The sequence below is a fragment of the Platichthys flesus genome, chromosome 24 (genome assembly GCF_949316205.1).
Source record: "Platichthys flesus chromosome 24, fPlaFle2.1, whole genome shotgun sequence".
NCBI lineage: Eukaryota > Metazoa > Chordata > Actinopteri > Pleuronectiformes > Pleuronectidae > Platichthys > Platichthys flesus.
Window position 1 is genome coordinate 5698076 of NC_084968.1, and position 16338 is coordinate 5714413.

General features: G+C 43.0%; 1 protein-coding gene across 2 annotated transcripts in view; it reads left to right on the forward strand.

Moving 5' to 3' along the window:
* The window catches only part of kdm6ba (lysine (K)-specific demethylase 6B, a), an 88697-nt gene that overhangs the window by 28002 nt on the left and 44357 nt on the right, over positions 1-16338 (forward strand). Inside the window, exon 4 of one of the 2 annotated variants that reach the window (XM_062383870.1) lies at positions 4374-4436. The gene's annotated coding sequence lies outside the window, so the exon portion shown is untranslated. Of the gene's footprint in view, positions 1-4373; positions 4437-13549; positions 14163-16338 lie in introns of those variants that run through there. The other variant, XM_062383872.1, reaches the window with a different exon arrangement.

Genomic DNA, 16338 nt, shown 5'->3' on the forward strand with positions numbered 1-16338 from the left:
CCCACCTTGAGTGCTGAAAAATGCCTAGAAATGTCTCACTCTTTGTGTTAGGTCAAAAAAAAAATACATGGGAGACTTGTAGGCACTTTACATTATAGCAAGAATGCCTAAAATGTCCCAAATGTTTTGTTAGGGAAAAATACAATACATGGTAGAAAAAATTCTCCAACACCAGCCAAGCCCTTGGACACACTCTAAAGCCCCACCCTGAGTGCTGAAAAATGCCTAGAAATGTCTCACTCTTTGTGTTAGGTAAAAACAAAACCAAAAATAACATGGGACACTTGTAGGCATTTTGCATTATATCAAGAATGCCTAGAAATGTCCCAAATGTTTTGATAGGGAAAAATGAAATACATGGTAGAAAAAAATCTCCAACACCAGCCAAGCCCGGGGACCCACTCTAAAGCCCCATCTTGAATGCTGAAAAATGCCTAGAAATGTGTCACTCTTTGTGTTAGGTAAAAAAAATGACATCGGACACTTGTAGGCACTTTACATTATTGGCAGGAAAAGAAAATGCCTTGGTGAAATTAATATACTTTAAGGATGGGGACACAGATTTGCGTGTTAACCGGCATTTTCAGCACTATCGGAAGCATTTCCGATGCTGGCATCTGTACTTGTTGCAAAACCCTAATGTGTGTCATGTCTCGCTCTCTCTTCCCCTCCCGCAGACCCACTTTGTCGGCAGTGAGCTGTCGCTCCCATATTTTTGTCATTGATTAGACAAGCAGTACAATGTTGAAAAAAAGCAAATCCCACCATCCTGTTTCCCATGCAAGCTCCATACAACACCTACACAAACATGCCTATTAGATGCAGTAGTGCAAGAGCTATATATTTGTATCTTTCACACTAGTTTTGTGATGTCTTGACTAATAGGGATTCCGAATAAGAGGTTGAACAGGAAAAGGTGCAAAGACAAGAGACAGAGAATCTGAAAGGAAAATGTCATGACGGGGAACAAAAGAGACTTAGTAGAGTGGGGAGAAAAAGGCGACAGAGAAGTGAACATATGGATGAAGCAGGGAGAGAGGAGGAAGGCAGAGAGAACTAATTAAAGAAAGTAGAGTTTTAGTTTGGTGTTGATTCCATGAGGAGTAATGGTCCCAGGTGTGTGAAATGAGGAGAAACAGAGGAAATGAGCGTAGGGGAAGGAAAGTAGGTCTTCAAACGCCATATGTTCACTATATTCCCCTCAATCTTCATACTCCCTTTCATTTCAAACTTGCACTGGCTCACTGAGACCAGCTGATGTTCCATTGCTTGTCTTCTTCCTCTCCATACTGTATTTCTCCCTGTATATTAAGCAGTTATTGCATTGTACTGCAGGTTAAGTAAGGTGACAGTGGGATTTAGTGGGTGGTGGTTTGGGACAGAGTGATTGTGTAGCCGTATGCTTTTATGTGCATTTCACTAAGCCTCAATAGCTTCTATGATTTGTCCCCACAATGCAAGGCGTGTTTGTTGGAGGTTTCTATTTGCTGTACCTTCAGTAGATTAGATTTCAATATTTGTCCTGTGCGCCCTGCGTTTTTTTTGTGTTAACTTGTTATCAGTTTACATTTCATATTGTTTGATTATGCATTTCTTTGTGTGCATTGAATGAGACTGCAGCTCCTCCAAAGCTTTTACTTTAGGTTTGGTTGCTCAAGTATGATCGAAATGCCTCTTTGCAAGGTCGCATGTGTAGAGTCCACATATATCCCTACTAGTTTTTCATTCCTTGACCACAGAAACAGACCACAAGTTAGAAATGACATGTCATCTTAAAATAGCCAAACTCACTCACCCTTGCCTCAATGAAGCCCCACTCTGTCCAGTTGACCACCCCACCCCCCTCGATCACTGATTTCTCCACCACGTCAGGAAATGCAAGCTACTCCCATTGTGCATTCCACTCAGAGGAATGAGCCAACTCCCCTTTAAATTAGAGAGCAGGGGTCTGGTCATTGTTTTCTCCCAAAGAAAAGAGAGCAGGCAAACAGGAACGATGCAGCCTCCAACTAGTGGTTAGCTGGCATTACTGGTGAGGGGACCAGAGGGAAGCTGCTGCTGTGTCACCAGGTTGGAGTGCCTCAAGGCTCTGTCCCAAGGCCCCTCTGTGAACTCTCTTTTCTCCTTCTCTCCCTCTCCCTCTCTCTCTCTCTCTCTCTCCCTCTCTCTCTCTCTCTCTCTCTCTCTCTCTCTGTTGTGACTGTTTGTATGTGAGTCTGTATGCGTGCCCTTGTGTGGGCCCTCAGGCTGTTGTCAAGCAGATCATGGTAGCTGCTGCGAGTCAGCTCAGCTGTCTGTGTCTACCTTCATACCTCTATTCCCTAAAAAGAAGGAAAGAGAAGAAAGCAAGGAGGGAGACAGGGGATGGGAGGAGGGGGTTACAACAGAGAAATGGAGCGAGCGCATTCCTCGACGTGCACAAAACATGTCCGCAGGGGGAACTGCAAGCCCAGCAAGATTCACAGACTCCTAGAGTCTCAATATAAGACTCTCCTCCTCCAGCTTCCCCTTCCTTGTTTTCCTCCCTCCCTCTCTCTCCCCCCCCTCTCCTTGGCCCTGGAGTGGTTTAGGCGAAGGGATAATCGGTGGAGGAATTCCAAAAGGCAGGAATCCAGGGATTATCCAAAGAGAAAAATGGTGGATGATGGAATATTTTAGGGTTTACCTGAAATGATTGCCTGGGTTTTGCGCTCTAAGGTTTGAATTTGTGACAGAATGACAGATTTTAGTTTAATTGACATAACAATGCAACAACGGTCTAAATTGGATTTTTTACGCGTGTGTGTGAATGAGGCCATATGCAATGATTGTCAACATTAAGCCTATCTGTCTGCAGTGGTGAACTCCCAGTCAGAGTGAGAATATTCAGGATTTTTCTCACCTTTTCTTCGAAAAACAATTACAAATTCCCTCTCTGTGAGCTGGCAACTCAAGAAAAGCATGACTGTGTGCGGCCCTGTCTCCTCAATGGTGGAACGAGCTTCCCATTGACATCAGGAGAGAAGAACATCTTCCGTGTATGGTTAAATACCTGATGTGCTTCTAGACGGACTTCTTTGAATTTTGAATAGAAAGTTACAGCCCTGTTCTCAAGTAGCTGTAGCTGATAGCCGTGTGCAGCCAGTAAGAATTAAGTAATTTGAGCTTTAGTCAAGATAGGTATCCGTAATTTGATACCAAGTTTCACCATTAGAAGTGCTCATGTTCAACTCAACTTCAACTCAGCAGCAAATCTTTTCTCATCTGGGTCAGTCCAAATATGATAATAGAGTAATGAATTAGGCCTTAATCGCTAACAGATATCAAATTACAGCTGAAATGTCAGTATTTTGTGCTTTGTTACAATACTAAACAATTATTTGGTTGACAACATAATTAACAGATTAATTGACAAGTAAAATAGTTACTTACTGTTCTAATTAAATCAAACTGAGATTAAAATAACCCACTACATCTTGTAGTAAAATGTATCCATCTGTACTTTCCTAAGCAATTAATATAGTCTGTATCTTCAACATTCTCACAATCCCTGTGACCTTTTTTATATTCCACAAAAACAGCCAACCTGTATTATAAATAGAGGTTGGTAGTAGGATGGTGTAAGATACTGTTAAATTATCCGTGTAAGGCTGTGTTATTGTAAACAAGCTCCATCTTTGGGGCTTAGCTCCTCCTGTCCTATTTAGCTGGTTGATAAACAGGCTTTAAGTATGGTGATGTCTGATATTGCGCCTTCTTACATCATGTTGGTATCTTGTTTATGTATTTTTTGTGGCAGTGTGTTATTTTTGCGTGTCTGTCAATATTTCTCTGTGTGTGTCTGTGTGTCCGTGTGTGTTGTGTCTAGTTTACGATGACAGAGGATATAATAACAGTGGGTGCATGTCTTGCCTGGCAGCTGTAATCACTCTGTGAGGTTGGTCAGTACATAGTGTTCTGTTTGTGTGTGTGTGTGTGCATGCATGTTTCATATGTACGGGGATATTTACATCAGATTTTATGTATTTTTAAAACATCTTCCCATATATCCTGCTATGTTACCCTCACATGTTTGTTTTGTTGATTTATACTCTGGCTGTGTTTTACTGTGTACGTGTGTTCTATATATGTTTACAGATACATATGTTGCAGTGGGGTTGAATCACACATTCATGCCCGAACAAATCTTGCTTTAATATCAGCTTTATTAGATTTTGAGCCGTGGGACAAAAGATTTACTCAATTGATGATATAGTTCTGCAAATTGCATAATGTGTGCAGTTTTAAAAATTTGGGAGAAGGTTGGTTTTTCACTTCTACCCTTCATGGCTAAAAGTATGTGGGTAATGTATTTTTGCATGCATTTCTTATTTCTGTGGTATACTTTTTCCCAGGTGCAGACGATATTTGGTCCAACCAGTACAGTCAGTACTTATGAGTGTGCACATTGGTGGCAGGTAAGAAGAACAAGTGTGTATATGCGCGCGTGTGTGTGTGTGTGATTGTCTGTTTCTAGCCTAATAGATTATCGATGCGCTGCTGATTTGGTTGGCTACAGCAGACAGTGGAAATGGACCTAGATTCCCCTGAGGAAACAAGATATCTCAAACACACACATTCACACACAAACACAGCCAACACACACATACTTCTACATACACAGGCACATTAAAGCTCTAATGCGCTGGACTCACTCGCATGCACACACACTTTTGTACAATTAGACACACTGCACACCTGCTGTGCTTTTAGAGGAAGCTGAGCTCCATTCTGCCGGTATCTGAAGATGAAAGGGGGAGAGGTGGACAGCGGAGACAGACAGACAGGAGGAAGAGGAGGAGACCACGATAAGGAAGCAGAGGAGGAGAGAGGGAGACAGGCAGGGAGGTAGAGGACAAAGAAAGAGACCAGATAGAGAGGAAGAGGAGGAGCAGATGAGCAGAGTGATAGGCAGCGCTTCATGCTTCAGCCTCTCCTCCATTCATCTCCCTCACTCTCCTTTGTGAACAGATGGGTGGAGGTATCATACTGTAATGAAAGTCAGAACAGGGAAAAGGGACAGACAGACAAATACATACAGTACATTTAAAATGGCAGTCACAAATGGATGCACACACACACACACATTTTCGCTCCAGCAGGCAATACTTTGCGTCCCTTGTTCCTCTCTGTCTCCTCACCTTCACCACTCTCTCATATTTACATATGACAGATCACTGTGTGTGTGCGTGTGTGTGTTTCTGGGCGCAGCAGCCATGAACTAGTCAGGTCAGACAGGTTCTACAATCTTGTTCCCACAGACAATGCAACAAATCTGAACTGAGACCAGTGATGTTTCCTATTCCTGGACAGATACACACACACTGAGGGGGTGGGAGCGAGAGGCTGCAGGCAGATGATGAATCAGATGAACAGAGGGAAGAAAGAGATAAGGCGGGGTACAGGAAAAGGAGGCTGAGAGGGAGGAGGAAAAGAAGGCATCAAACTTGTGAGCCTCGTGGGTCTTTGCACAGGGAGTTGGGGTGGGGGAATAGAAGCATGGTGGAGAATTCAAATGTCTCAGTGCCAGTGAGTTCACCAGCAGTCTCTGCTGGATCCATCGCTCAATACACATGCACTGCATGCTTGTGTGATGAAATTTGGGTCATGTGGCATTACATTTTTAAAGCTACTGTGGGGAGAGTTGTGCGTAGGCAACTTCAAATGACACAGGAAAGACAACAGTTTGACATTTAAGAGCTTCGGCACCTTGACATTTTGAAGACCCAAGCAAACAGCACACATTACAGGAAAAAAATGACAAAAATGATAGTGAACTTCACATGCAGTTGAATGTTTTACAAATCGTTAATGACTTAATCTGTCAATTAATAGCTGAATAGAAATCACACAGTATAGGATAAAAAGGTTATAATGATTAGCGATTAAGATTTTCTGATTATCAATAGCTGTCCCAATAATGTAAATCATTAAACTTTAAGGTGAAGACAAGTTTTAAGGTTAGGCAAAGGTTAGCTTTATGTCAAGACCTTGTTTTGGCAAGAAGTAGTTATGGTTATGGTTAGAGTAAGTCTCCAGGAAGTGAATGTAAGTCCTCAAGTCTCCATTTCAAAGTGTCCCTGGGTTAGACACTGAACCCTAAATTGCCCCTGACTGCTGTTCCCTCAGTGTTTGATGTGAGATGTGAGATGGAGAAGCACTATTTATAGAAGTGCCGTATCAATTTGTGTGTGAATGGTTGAATGTGACTTTGAGAAGTCATAAAGATTTGAGAGGTGATATTTAAATGAGGTCCATTTACCAAAAACCATTTCCGTACGGAATAGTTTGACATTTTTGGAAAAACAGTTATAGATACACAGCTTGATACAGACATGATGTCCGGCTATTTTCCTAAAAATGTTCACGAAATTTCAGGGGCCCTTTCCAATCTGCCAGACAGATCTTTGGTCTACTTATCTAGGTGAGTCCATGTGAGAAAGTAGCAGGAAATATCCGTAAAATCCTCAGCGAGTGGGCGTATTGATGATGTTTTTAACACATGACAGAGGAAAAACTGAAAAATATCTTCGGCTCACCCAGACTCAACCCCTAACATGAAGGTTTAAATAAACTTGTCTGACTGGGACAATCTCCTACTGTGCTCTTCGCTTGTGAAGAGCCAACTCGGAAGATGTCCAGGCCCAATTTTGTCTGAAAACCACTTTATTGACTTTCTTGGCTATAGATGAGAGGATCGATTCCGCTCTTCCAGGGGAACTGACATCGTAAAGTCTCGTCATCTTTGTGAGTTTTCCGGGCGACCAGCGGGGCTTGAGGAAGTCTGTGCCCCAGGCAAAAGAAATGGTAGAGCACAACAGCCCAGATGTTCCAGTAAATGATCACACAGTGCCGTCTCAAATCAGCTTTTTAATTTCAGTGCATCAACCTCAGTTTATCACTCCCCAGTCTTTCTCTGTGAAGAACCAACAGCACGAGGGAAAGGAGAGAGGGGATGATATTTGATGGAGGGAGAGAAGGAGGAGGGGGGGTGTTATAAGAGACAGTGCCTAAACCAGTGTTAATTGAACACAGCTGTACCTCGTTAAACATTAATTGACAATTAATCAGCTCACACACACACGCACAAACACACACACACACACACCTTCAGTTATATCTTTTAAAAGAGAGAAAGCGCGAGAGAGAGAGAGTGGGGAATAAAGTAAATTATTCACGGTAGCACAAGGAAAGCCTGTTCTAGCTCAGCCTCCGTCTCACTTTCTCTTTCCCCCATCTTTTTAGTGTTCGTCTCCCTCGCCGCGCTCCATTCAGCCCATTAATCTAGTTTTCTGCCTTTATCTCCGCTTCCTTCCCCTCATCCATCTGTAGTTCATCCAAAGACAGAGAGTGAGGAAGTGAAAGAAAGATGTCACAACAAGGGAGGAAATGCCAGAGGGGAGAAGCAGGGATGGAGGATGGGGAGGAGAAAGGAGAGGCCCTGATGCTGTATGAAGTGAGTCGTGAGGCACAGGAATATCAGTGAACACATTGCATGTCTCCTCCCATAAGTTTAACTATAACTTGAACATGCTGTGAACATGACAGGGACAATCATCCATGCAGCTTTTATCAGGCTATTCATTGCACACAATAGGAATTGTCAAAACCAAAGTACGACAAAGAAAGAGTGAAATAGTGTAGATCAAATCCAACATCTGGCAAAGAGTGAATAGACCTAGCTCAGTGAACAGCAAATTGTCACCTGGTTAAGAGTCACATCTGCCCACCTCTGCTCTCTTATCACGTTTTGATTCAACCTAAACCACAAATAGATGATTTACACACATGTCCCAGCTTTATTTATCACAGACCTCACTAGGCAAATACAGAGATTTAGAGGGATTTCACACGTTAAGTCCAGACATCCTGGCTTCTCAGTTTAGTCTGAACCAAATTAACAGATGTGAAAGGTTCCTCTGACAAGCAGACCAAAGTCTTGTCTGGCGGAAAGAGATTATCGTCCGGATCAAACTCAACCATGTTTTTTTGGGAAGTCCAGACTGGGCATTAAACAATTGTAGAAGAAAAAGAAGCAGCCCACAGGATTGCTTGCATTCTTTGCCTCATTTTGCTGATAGCAATACCATAATGATAGTACTGTGTCAACAGAATAAACCAAGTGAACTGGCTCATTTGTTTTCATTTGTTTTTTTGCAATATTTTGTATGGGCTTGGTCCAAAGTTTTAGAATATAATAGCCAAATTGGCATCACGCCGTTTTTAGACATATGCTCATATATAGACTAATCAATGTCAAGTATAGGTGAACAGAACGTGCATTTGTCATTCAACTACACCATACAGCTGTTCTGTGTTCACAGAGAACGTTTGATTCAATGGAAAATCCTATTGTTAACTTTTCTGCGACACAGACCAGCCTTTTTCTTTGTTGGCTTGTGTCCTTTTTTCCAGAAACAGCATCTGAAAAGTGTTGGAACACCATCACCTCAGTTTTGCCATCCACAAGGTTTCAGGTGGTGTTTGACCGCCCCACAAGCATCTTTTTGGTTGGAGCTGCACCCTCCACTTTCTGAGTGTGTGGATGATTGAGAGCCAAACTTGAGAGAAGATATCTATTATTAGATTTAGCCAGCGAGTGTGGATGTTCCTCTCAGAGCAACCTGTGAATGCTGCTGTAGTGTATATCCGTGTGGCCACAGGCACTTTCTGTTCCTACTGTAGTGTTTGAAGAGTTTGCATCGTGTTTGCAGTTAACCCAGTCTTTCCTGCAGATCCGTTGTGATGGGCTGTTCTGCCCGGTGCCTCTGGCTCTTATATAACAGTGCAGATTATAGCAACTAGTATAACCTGCAGTGCACTCACTGACACACATTCATTGTCTCCCGTGTTCCCTCGATCTGTCACTATCTTCTCTACCCTGCTCACACAATTAAACGCTCTCTTTAATGCTTTGTTTCCCTCGCTCTCTTTTCTTTATCCATTGCTTCTTTCACTCGTCCTTCTCTCTTTATCTGTCACTTTGGCTGCATCCCAAAATTCCCAGCTATTATTCACCCGCTCTGCGTTTCAACCTCTTTTTCTCTCTTTTTCACTGTCCCCGCTATCTGTCACATCTATCTGCCCTCATCTCAGTCTCTATTTCGCTCTCTCTCTGTCTGGGCTCCAGCTCAAATATTACAAATGCTATTGCATGCTGGCTAGAGGCCAAATCAGCAAGGCAATAAATCAATGCAGTGAGAGAATTATGTAACATCTCACCATATTGACTGGCCTTCTCTCCTCCTCCTCCTCCCTGGGAGGTTTCCTCTTCCGCTCCTTGCTCTCTGTTATCGACTCACTTTGTTTTACTTCCTATTGTTTGCTTTTTACCCCTATTTAACCAGACAAATTGTCAAAGACTTATTTACAGTATGGGCCTCAGATATAGTTTTGGGTGACGAAGGAGTACACATGAGCTGCTCTCAGACATGCACTGAACTCCGGAGATTCTCCACACTTTCTCTGGAGAAGGTGCATGTGAAAAAGCAATTGTCGGAGTGAGAGCCTCTGGATTATCTGTGAAAATCATGTGATATTTGCAGCAGAATTAATACATCACTTTGTGCCTTTGCCTGCTGCATGTGGCTGCACCACCTCTCGCCTGGATAATGTGGAGGGTTTGTTGTGGTTGTGAACTTGTCTGGGCAGAGAACCTCCCGCTGCCTTGTGCAGATGTGAAAAGCAAACTGCGAGTAAAGTCTGGACCCAATTCTCCAAACTTTATCCGCAGGTCATTTCTGGTGAAACTACAATCCATAATCTGAATAAGGTTTAAAAAGAGACCATGTTTGTGGTTTTATTTGCAGTATATTATTAGGCACTCTGTCTGTGTGTGCTTGTAATTGTAATTACAGTGCAATTACAGTTCAGCCAGAGCCCCAAACAGCAGATTAGAAATGAAACATGCAAAAACCCTTGTGTGATGTATGCCTGAGTGGCGGAGTCGTTGGTAATCTGCTGTTAGATTGTGAGTTCACGCCTCACCTGGAGCAAACCATTTGTTTCCCAGTGGTGACTCAATGAGGAAACATTTTCCGAGGCTTGAATCTTGGCGTTGACCTTTCTGTGTGAAGTTAGGGAGAAGGTGTTTCTGCTTCTGTGTCCTAGCAATAGTTGGCTGATTATAAAATTGTATCAGCTCAATCCTGGATAGTACTTTAGCACTTTCAAGTCTATAGAATTCTGGCTGTTCACATGCAGTCGGCGTTGGTGGTACGTTGATAAAATTGAGTAGTAATGTAAACATTCAGTGTTGGTTTATTGTTTCAGTTCCTTTTTGGTGCTGACCACTCTCCAGTGATAGTGGATATACTTCTCTGCTTTACCACTCAGGGTTTGTTCGATGCACCAGTCTGCAAAAGCAACTGCACAACAAATGGCCTCTGTGTGAGATATATAGCTAGAAAGCTTTCCCCTGCATCTCCATACAAAGTAGGTGTATTCATGTATCTTTGTTAGAAGTCTAGAGTCAATACATATAACAATTTCAAGCAATACTCACTCAAATAACCTTTGAGCACTTGTACTGATAATGTCCTAGTTTTGGCATAGTTTAATGTACAACAAACATAAAGGCCTACAACCTTTTTACTATTAATCTAGCACACCTTTATAGTGGTTGATTGGTTGAGGGACTTATTAGGTTCTACTGTGTAGAACCTAATAAGTTATAAGGCAAAAGTTATTTATGTGTGTCTATAAACAGTGGGGTAACAAAGCCAGACGGTCAGACCTCACAGTTCAGCTGCAGTTGTAATGTAGTTCTTTCTCTCACATGAGAACTTGTCTGAGGTCTGTGTACACATCATCTGAAAGGAAGTATTTTGCTTCACAATTTTGGTTGTATAGTAAAAAGAGCACAATGTGGACAAAAAAGCAACAACGATGGTTATGTTTTCGGTATTGTTTATAATGGATTATTTACTACATACATAGATAAAACTAATTAGAGGTGGTTGTGTTTGTAAGTTTCTATTGCATCTGGTCTCCTCTCATTCCGAACAGCCTAATGCATGCACACACAGGCACCCATGCTTAATGCAACATCTGTATCTGAGCTCTGTGCATGCACCAGAAGCTGAAATTAAGTTGTGCTCTTTGAGCTGGCAGAAATATTCAGCAACTGGCGCACACTCATCTGCAGATTTTCTAGAAAGTCTTCAGTGCTAACTCCAGTGTTTCTCTGTTACCTTTCTGTTCTGGTCATGCAGTCGGGAGCCATGTCTTCTGGTGCCCTGGCTTCTGTATAGAGCGAGGGAGGAAGACGGGGGGGAGGAGTAGTCTATAGGAGTCACTGAGTGCAGTAATAGTGCCTGTATTTCCCTCAGCCTATGCCCTGGTCAGAGAGTGCAGCGGCTCTATGCTGTATTTTCCATACCGTCACCCCTCACCCTCCCTCTCTTTCTCCTTCCTGGCTTTCCGACTGTACTTTTTCTCTCCTCTGGAATTTCATCTTCCTGCACGTGGCTGACACTCAAGAGGGCATGCCTTTTGTGTGTGTGTGTATTTTTGTGTGAGAGAGAGAGAGAGAAACATGCCAACAAGTGGGCATTACTTGTTCCACTGTCCCAGCCTGTAAGCTCTGTAGAACTCAAACAAAGTTACTGTGCTCACAGTTAATGCACCTTGTACTGACATATTCAATAATCTACACAGCAGACAAATATGTACTGGACAAAGGATTAACTGTTTTGAAACATAATATTTGACTTTCTAAATGTTATTTTGATTCGATTAGGTTGCTCGATCAATTTTTTTTAAGTTTGACACTAAAAACCCATTCACACTAGACAAAAACCTACACGCCCCTAACATCTGGCTCTTGTCTTCACTGGGACGGGGTACAATTGGCATTTACTCCCGGGTCAAATGAGTCTGCAGTAGTCGCCGGTATTTATCATCTCCAGCTCCAATCGACACTGACAGAAACACAACACCCTAGTGGACATACAAATTTTCACCCTGTTTTCCGCACGATGCTATGACATGCATCAAAGCTCTGGATCTCGGTGTGAAAAGTATCAATTATTTAAATTATTTGAGTTTCTTTTACTGACAAAGGAAACAATAAGATATTTTGTTATTTGCAACATTGGTATGACAGTGAGGTGAGACAGCTTCTCCTGATATGAAAAATATGTCAGACAACAAACAAACTTGCGAGACCAGTAGGTAGCCATAGAGTCTAGATCAGTGATCTGTCAAATACCAGAGAACAATGCTGTGGTCAGAAAGATTTTGGGTGAGGCAGACACCTGTGAATTCTGGTAATGTGGTACACTGATTCAAGATTCATGATTCAAGATTCAAGATTTTTTATTATCAAATGCACAACAATAACATTAAGCAGTCGCTGGCAGTGAAATGCTTGAGTCACAGGCTCTCTTCTAGCAATGCTCAAGTAATTACAACCTATAAAATAAAATAGAAATAGTATAAAATAGAATAAAATAGAATATCAAAATTTAAGATAGAAATAAAGTATATATATAAACAGCTGCAAACTTACTTGCAATTAGACCTAGAAGTGCAAAACCACCATAGAGAAACAGGTATATATAGCGTCATTGTTTTTTTTATGGCACTTGCTCATTACACAAATAAACAGTAGACAGTTAGCAATGTTTTGCTAAATACTCGCATTATTGTCGACAGGTCATTGGATGACAGTTTTATAAATAATAGACTAACTTCCTGGGTACTTGTACACATTCAGTCTTTTTTGCCAGGTATACAAACTGGTTCAGATAATTGCGCTGGGTTTCTGATCATGTGACTTCTTGCACTGTAATGACTTTTAGGTAAAAAAAAAAAGACTCCTGGAGTTTAGAAAGAGGAAACAGCAGTAACGCAGCCATCTAATCTGATCTAATTGATTGAATTTGCAACAGAAATTAGATGGAGTAAATCCATTATGCTGTCAGAAGTCAGTAAATGGAGACATAAAGTTGGTAACTCTCCCAGCGGCCAAGTTGCCCCAGATTTGTGTGGGAGCCATTGTTCTCGCAGAGCCACATGTTCGCCGCTTTTTACTCGAAAGCCTCATCACCGACTTCACACATCTGTTAATGCGGAGATGTCGCCGTAATAAATTCACATCTGCGAAGCGACGCACACCCTGTTCTTATAACCCTGATCGAAGGTTATCTGCATCTCTATCGATTTTTCTTTTTTTAATCATCAGCGTGTGTGCGTGCACTCTAGGTCAAAGCATTTTTCCACCGGGCTTACATCACACTAATGAAGAAGAGATATCGAGGCAGAGAGCGAACACAGAGGCTCCTTCTGCTCTCCAATCCCATCTGTTTGACACACAGAGGGAGGGAGGCGAAGGATGGAGAGAGGGAGGGAGGGAGGGAGGGAGGAGAGAGGGAGGAGTGGTAGACGAATGAAAACGAGGCCAGATCAGGCTGAGGGAGGGGAGGGGGGGTGGAAAGGGGGGAGGTGCTGTTTAGAGAAAGGCAGGGAGTGAAAAAAAAAATCAGAGAGAGGCAGGCTGGGGGGTTGGGCTCTGAGCCTGTGCATGAGTGTATGTGTGTGTGTTGAGAGAGAAAGAGAGAAAGCAGAACCAAATGTGTGTTGTGTATGTTTGTGTGCGTGTGTGCGCTCACTCTGTTCCTTTCCTTTCTTTGTTTGACTACTGATTGGGAAAAGATAGAGATAGAGAGAGTGAGGAAGAGGAACAGACAGAAGAAGAGGATCTCAAACGAGAGTCACTTTTATTTTTCTAGATAGGGAGAGAAGAGGAAGAAAGACAAAGAGGATTTCTATTTTGGTCCCTTTTTTCTTTTTTTTCCCCTTTCAGGCTGCAGAATACGAAAAAAAAAAGAACATAAAGAAATAACAACAACAACAGTGCTGCATGCTTTTGACAACAGTGTCATATTCAGGGGCAGTGTGTGTTTTGTGTGTTGGCTCGGTGCGCGTGTGTGCTGAGGAGGTGGGGGGAGGCAGCCCGTGCAATTTAAAGGGAAAATACAAGGCACACACAAAGCTGGGAGAGCAGGCAGGCAGGAAAGGAAAGGAAAGGTGGTGGGAATTTGCTGAGCTGGCTGACTCTTTAACCAACAACCCTCTTTTGGATTTTACTCCACCGAGCCGACCCTGTGTCTCGCTGTGTGCTCAGCCTGAGCCTGGCCACGGTAAGACGAGCTTCCTATCCACAATCTTTCAGCTGTTTCACCGCTACCGCTCTGCAGACAAAAGCCGGAGAAAGTTGCCGTGTGTATGTGTGCAGATGGAGAGGAGCTAAGCTAAAGGCTGGAGCTAAGGCTAAAAGGCGTGAGGAATGCAGCACAAAGGGAGCTTGTGTGCTCCAGCTGGGGCTGTGTGTGAATGTGTGTGTCTTTGTGGACAGTCTTGGATGTTTATGTCACGGGGCTTCCTAAACTTTTGCATGTGAGGGATGCCCCGAAATAGACGAGCACCGGGCTACAGAGCCACTTTACGGACAAAGATTTCTGGAAGATTGTGAACTGAAGGGGGAGAGATTGAAAGCTTCTGTCAGAAACCGTATGTAATATACACATTCTTCTAGTGCTTTACATGAAAGCAAATATCCTGAACCTAAACTGATTGTCATGTTACTGGGAAACCAAAGAAAACCCTGTCTGGGGAAACTGTGGAGGTGGTTCATGTCAGAGCAGGGCGATTTGAATGCCCTCGTTGACTCCACAGCAGCTGGTTCCCCCGGCGCAGAAAACAAAACACAAAAGTAGTTAATTTTTCACTCCCCTGTTTCTTTCTCTCCTCGTGTCTTATCCTTGTCAATCCTTCATCTTTTCCCCTCCAAGTCTTTTCTGTATTTTTAACCTTTACCTAAATGCCACTTTGCACAAAAGGTCGCTGTCTTTCTTTTCTCCTCATCTGCTTGTCTCTGCTCAGATCTCTTCTCTGTTTTCATCTCTGCATCATGAAATAAGCAGGTGATCGTATTGAACACAGGTCTTGTGACTTTGTCTCCAGAAGCATTAATCAGTGAATACCTAGCTCCTCTGCGCTTGTGCACACAGACACACACACACACACACACGCACACACACACACACATACATAGAGATGCCGGCTCCTATTAGCATCTTACACATTGCACTAGTTAAACACACAAACAAAGTGTGAGTTTTACTGTCCAGTAGTGGTCTGGGGGCTTGTTCTTGTCAGTAGTGTGGTCTGCGGTCAGACCCTGTGTGTGGTTGTGTATGTGCGTGTGCCTGTGCGTGTTTGTTACTCACATGTGAAGAGCTAATAGGATCCAGCGTTTTGTGTGTGTGTGCTTGTGTGTGTGTGGGTGTGCGTGTGTGTGTGTGTGTGTGTGTGTGTGTGTGTGTGTGTGTGTGTGTGTGTGTGTGTGTGTGTGTGTGTGTGTGTGTGTGTGTGTGTGTGTGTGTGTGTGTGTGTGTGTGTGTGTGTGTGTGTGTGTGTGTGTGTGTGTGTGTGTGTGTGTATGAGAGAGAGCGTGTGTGCGTGGGCATGCTCCTCCCTGAGCGAGTGTGTGAGAAATACAACACTTGTGCCGGTGTCTGCCTGGAGCTAATATTGGTGTCAGTATGTGAGTGTGCACATGCGTGTGTGTCCGTGTCTTTGTGCGGGCCTATGTGTGTGCATGGGCCTGTCCTAATTAAGCCCCCCCCCACAGTTTTCAAACCAACACAAACATTCCTAAAATAAAAGGCTCACCAGAAAGCCATCTCACGCATACTACTGTAAACCGATCCCAACAGCACTCCTCCAAACACACACACACACGCACACACAAGTGAGCACCCGGCCTGCACATGCGCAAACCCACTTCCACACACAAGGCAAATCACTGTTACTATTCCCTACCCTTCCTGTTACCCCCTGGGGAATTTCTCCCTTTCTCTCTCTTCATTACTTCATTTCCAGCGGAAGTAGAGCGTCTTCTTCTCTCTGATATTTCTTCCCTCTTTTCTTTCTTTTTTTTTATTCTTCCACCACTTCCTGTCCAGCTGCGATTATCCAATAGTGGTGTGCCAGGCGCGGTTCAGCTGGGGTCGCCTGCTGTGGACTGGAATACATCATAGCTGCAGGCTCGCTCTCTGACATAGCCATGCCCTATTAGGAAATACTGTACACAGGACACAGCCAATTCTAATGCTGTACTAATCTGTTTAGACTGTACTACTAGTTCCCATTCTGAATATAGAATATGATGTAATACAGGAGAATATGATGGGACATAATACATTACTTTATTGCGTGTGACAATAACATCAACATCAAAAAGTTATCTTATATTTGATCACTCAGAATAAGTTGTGGTATAAGACTCTTAAATCGTTTAAGGAATAAAGCAAC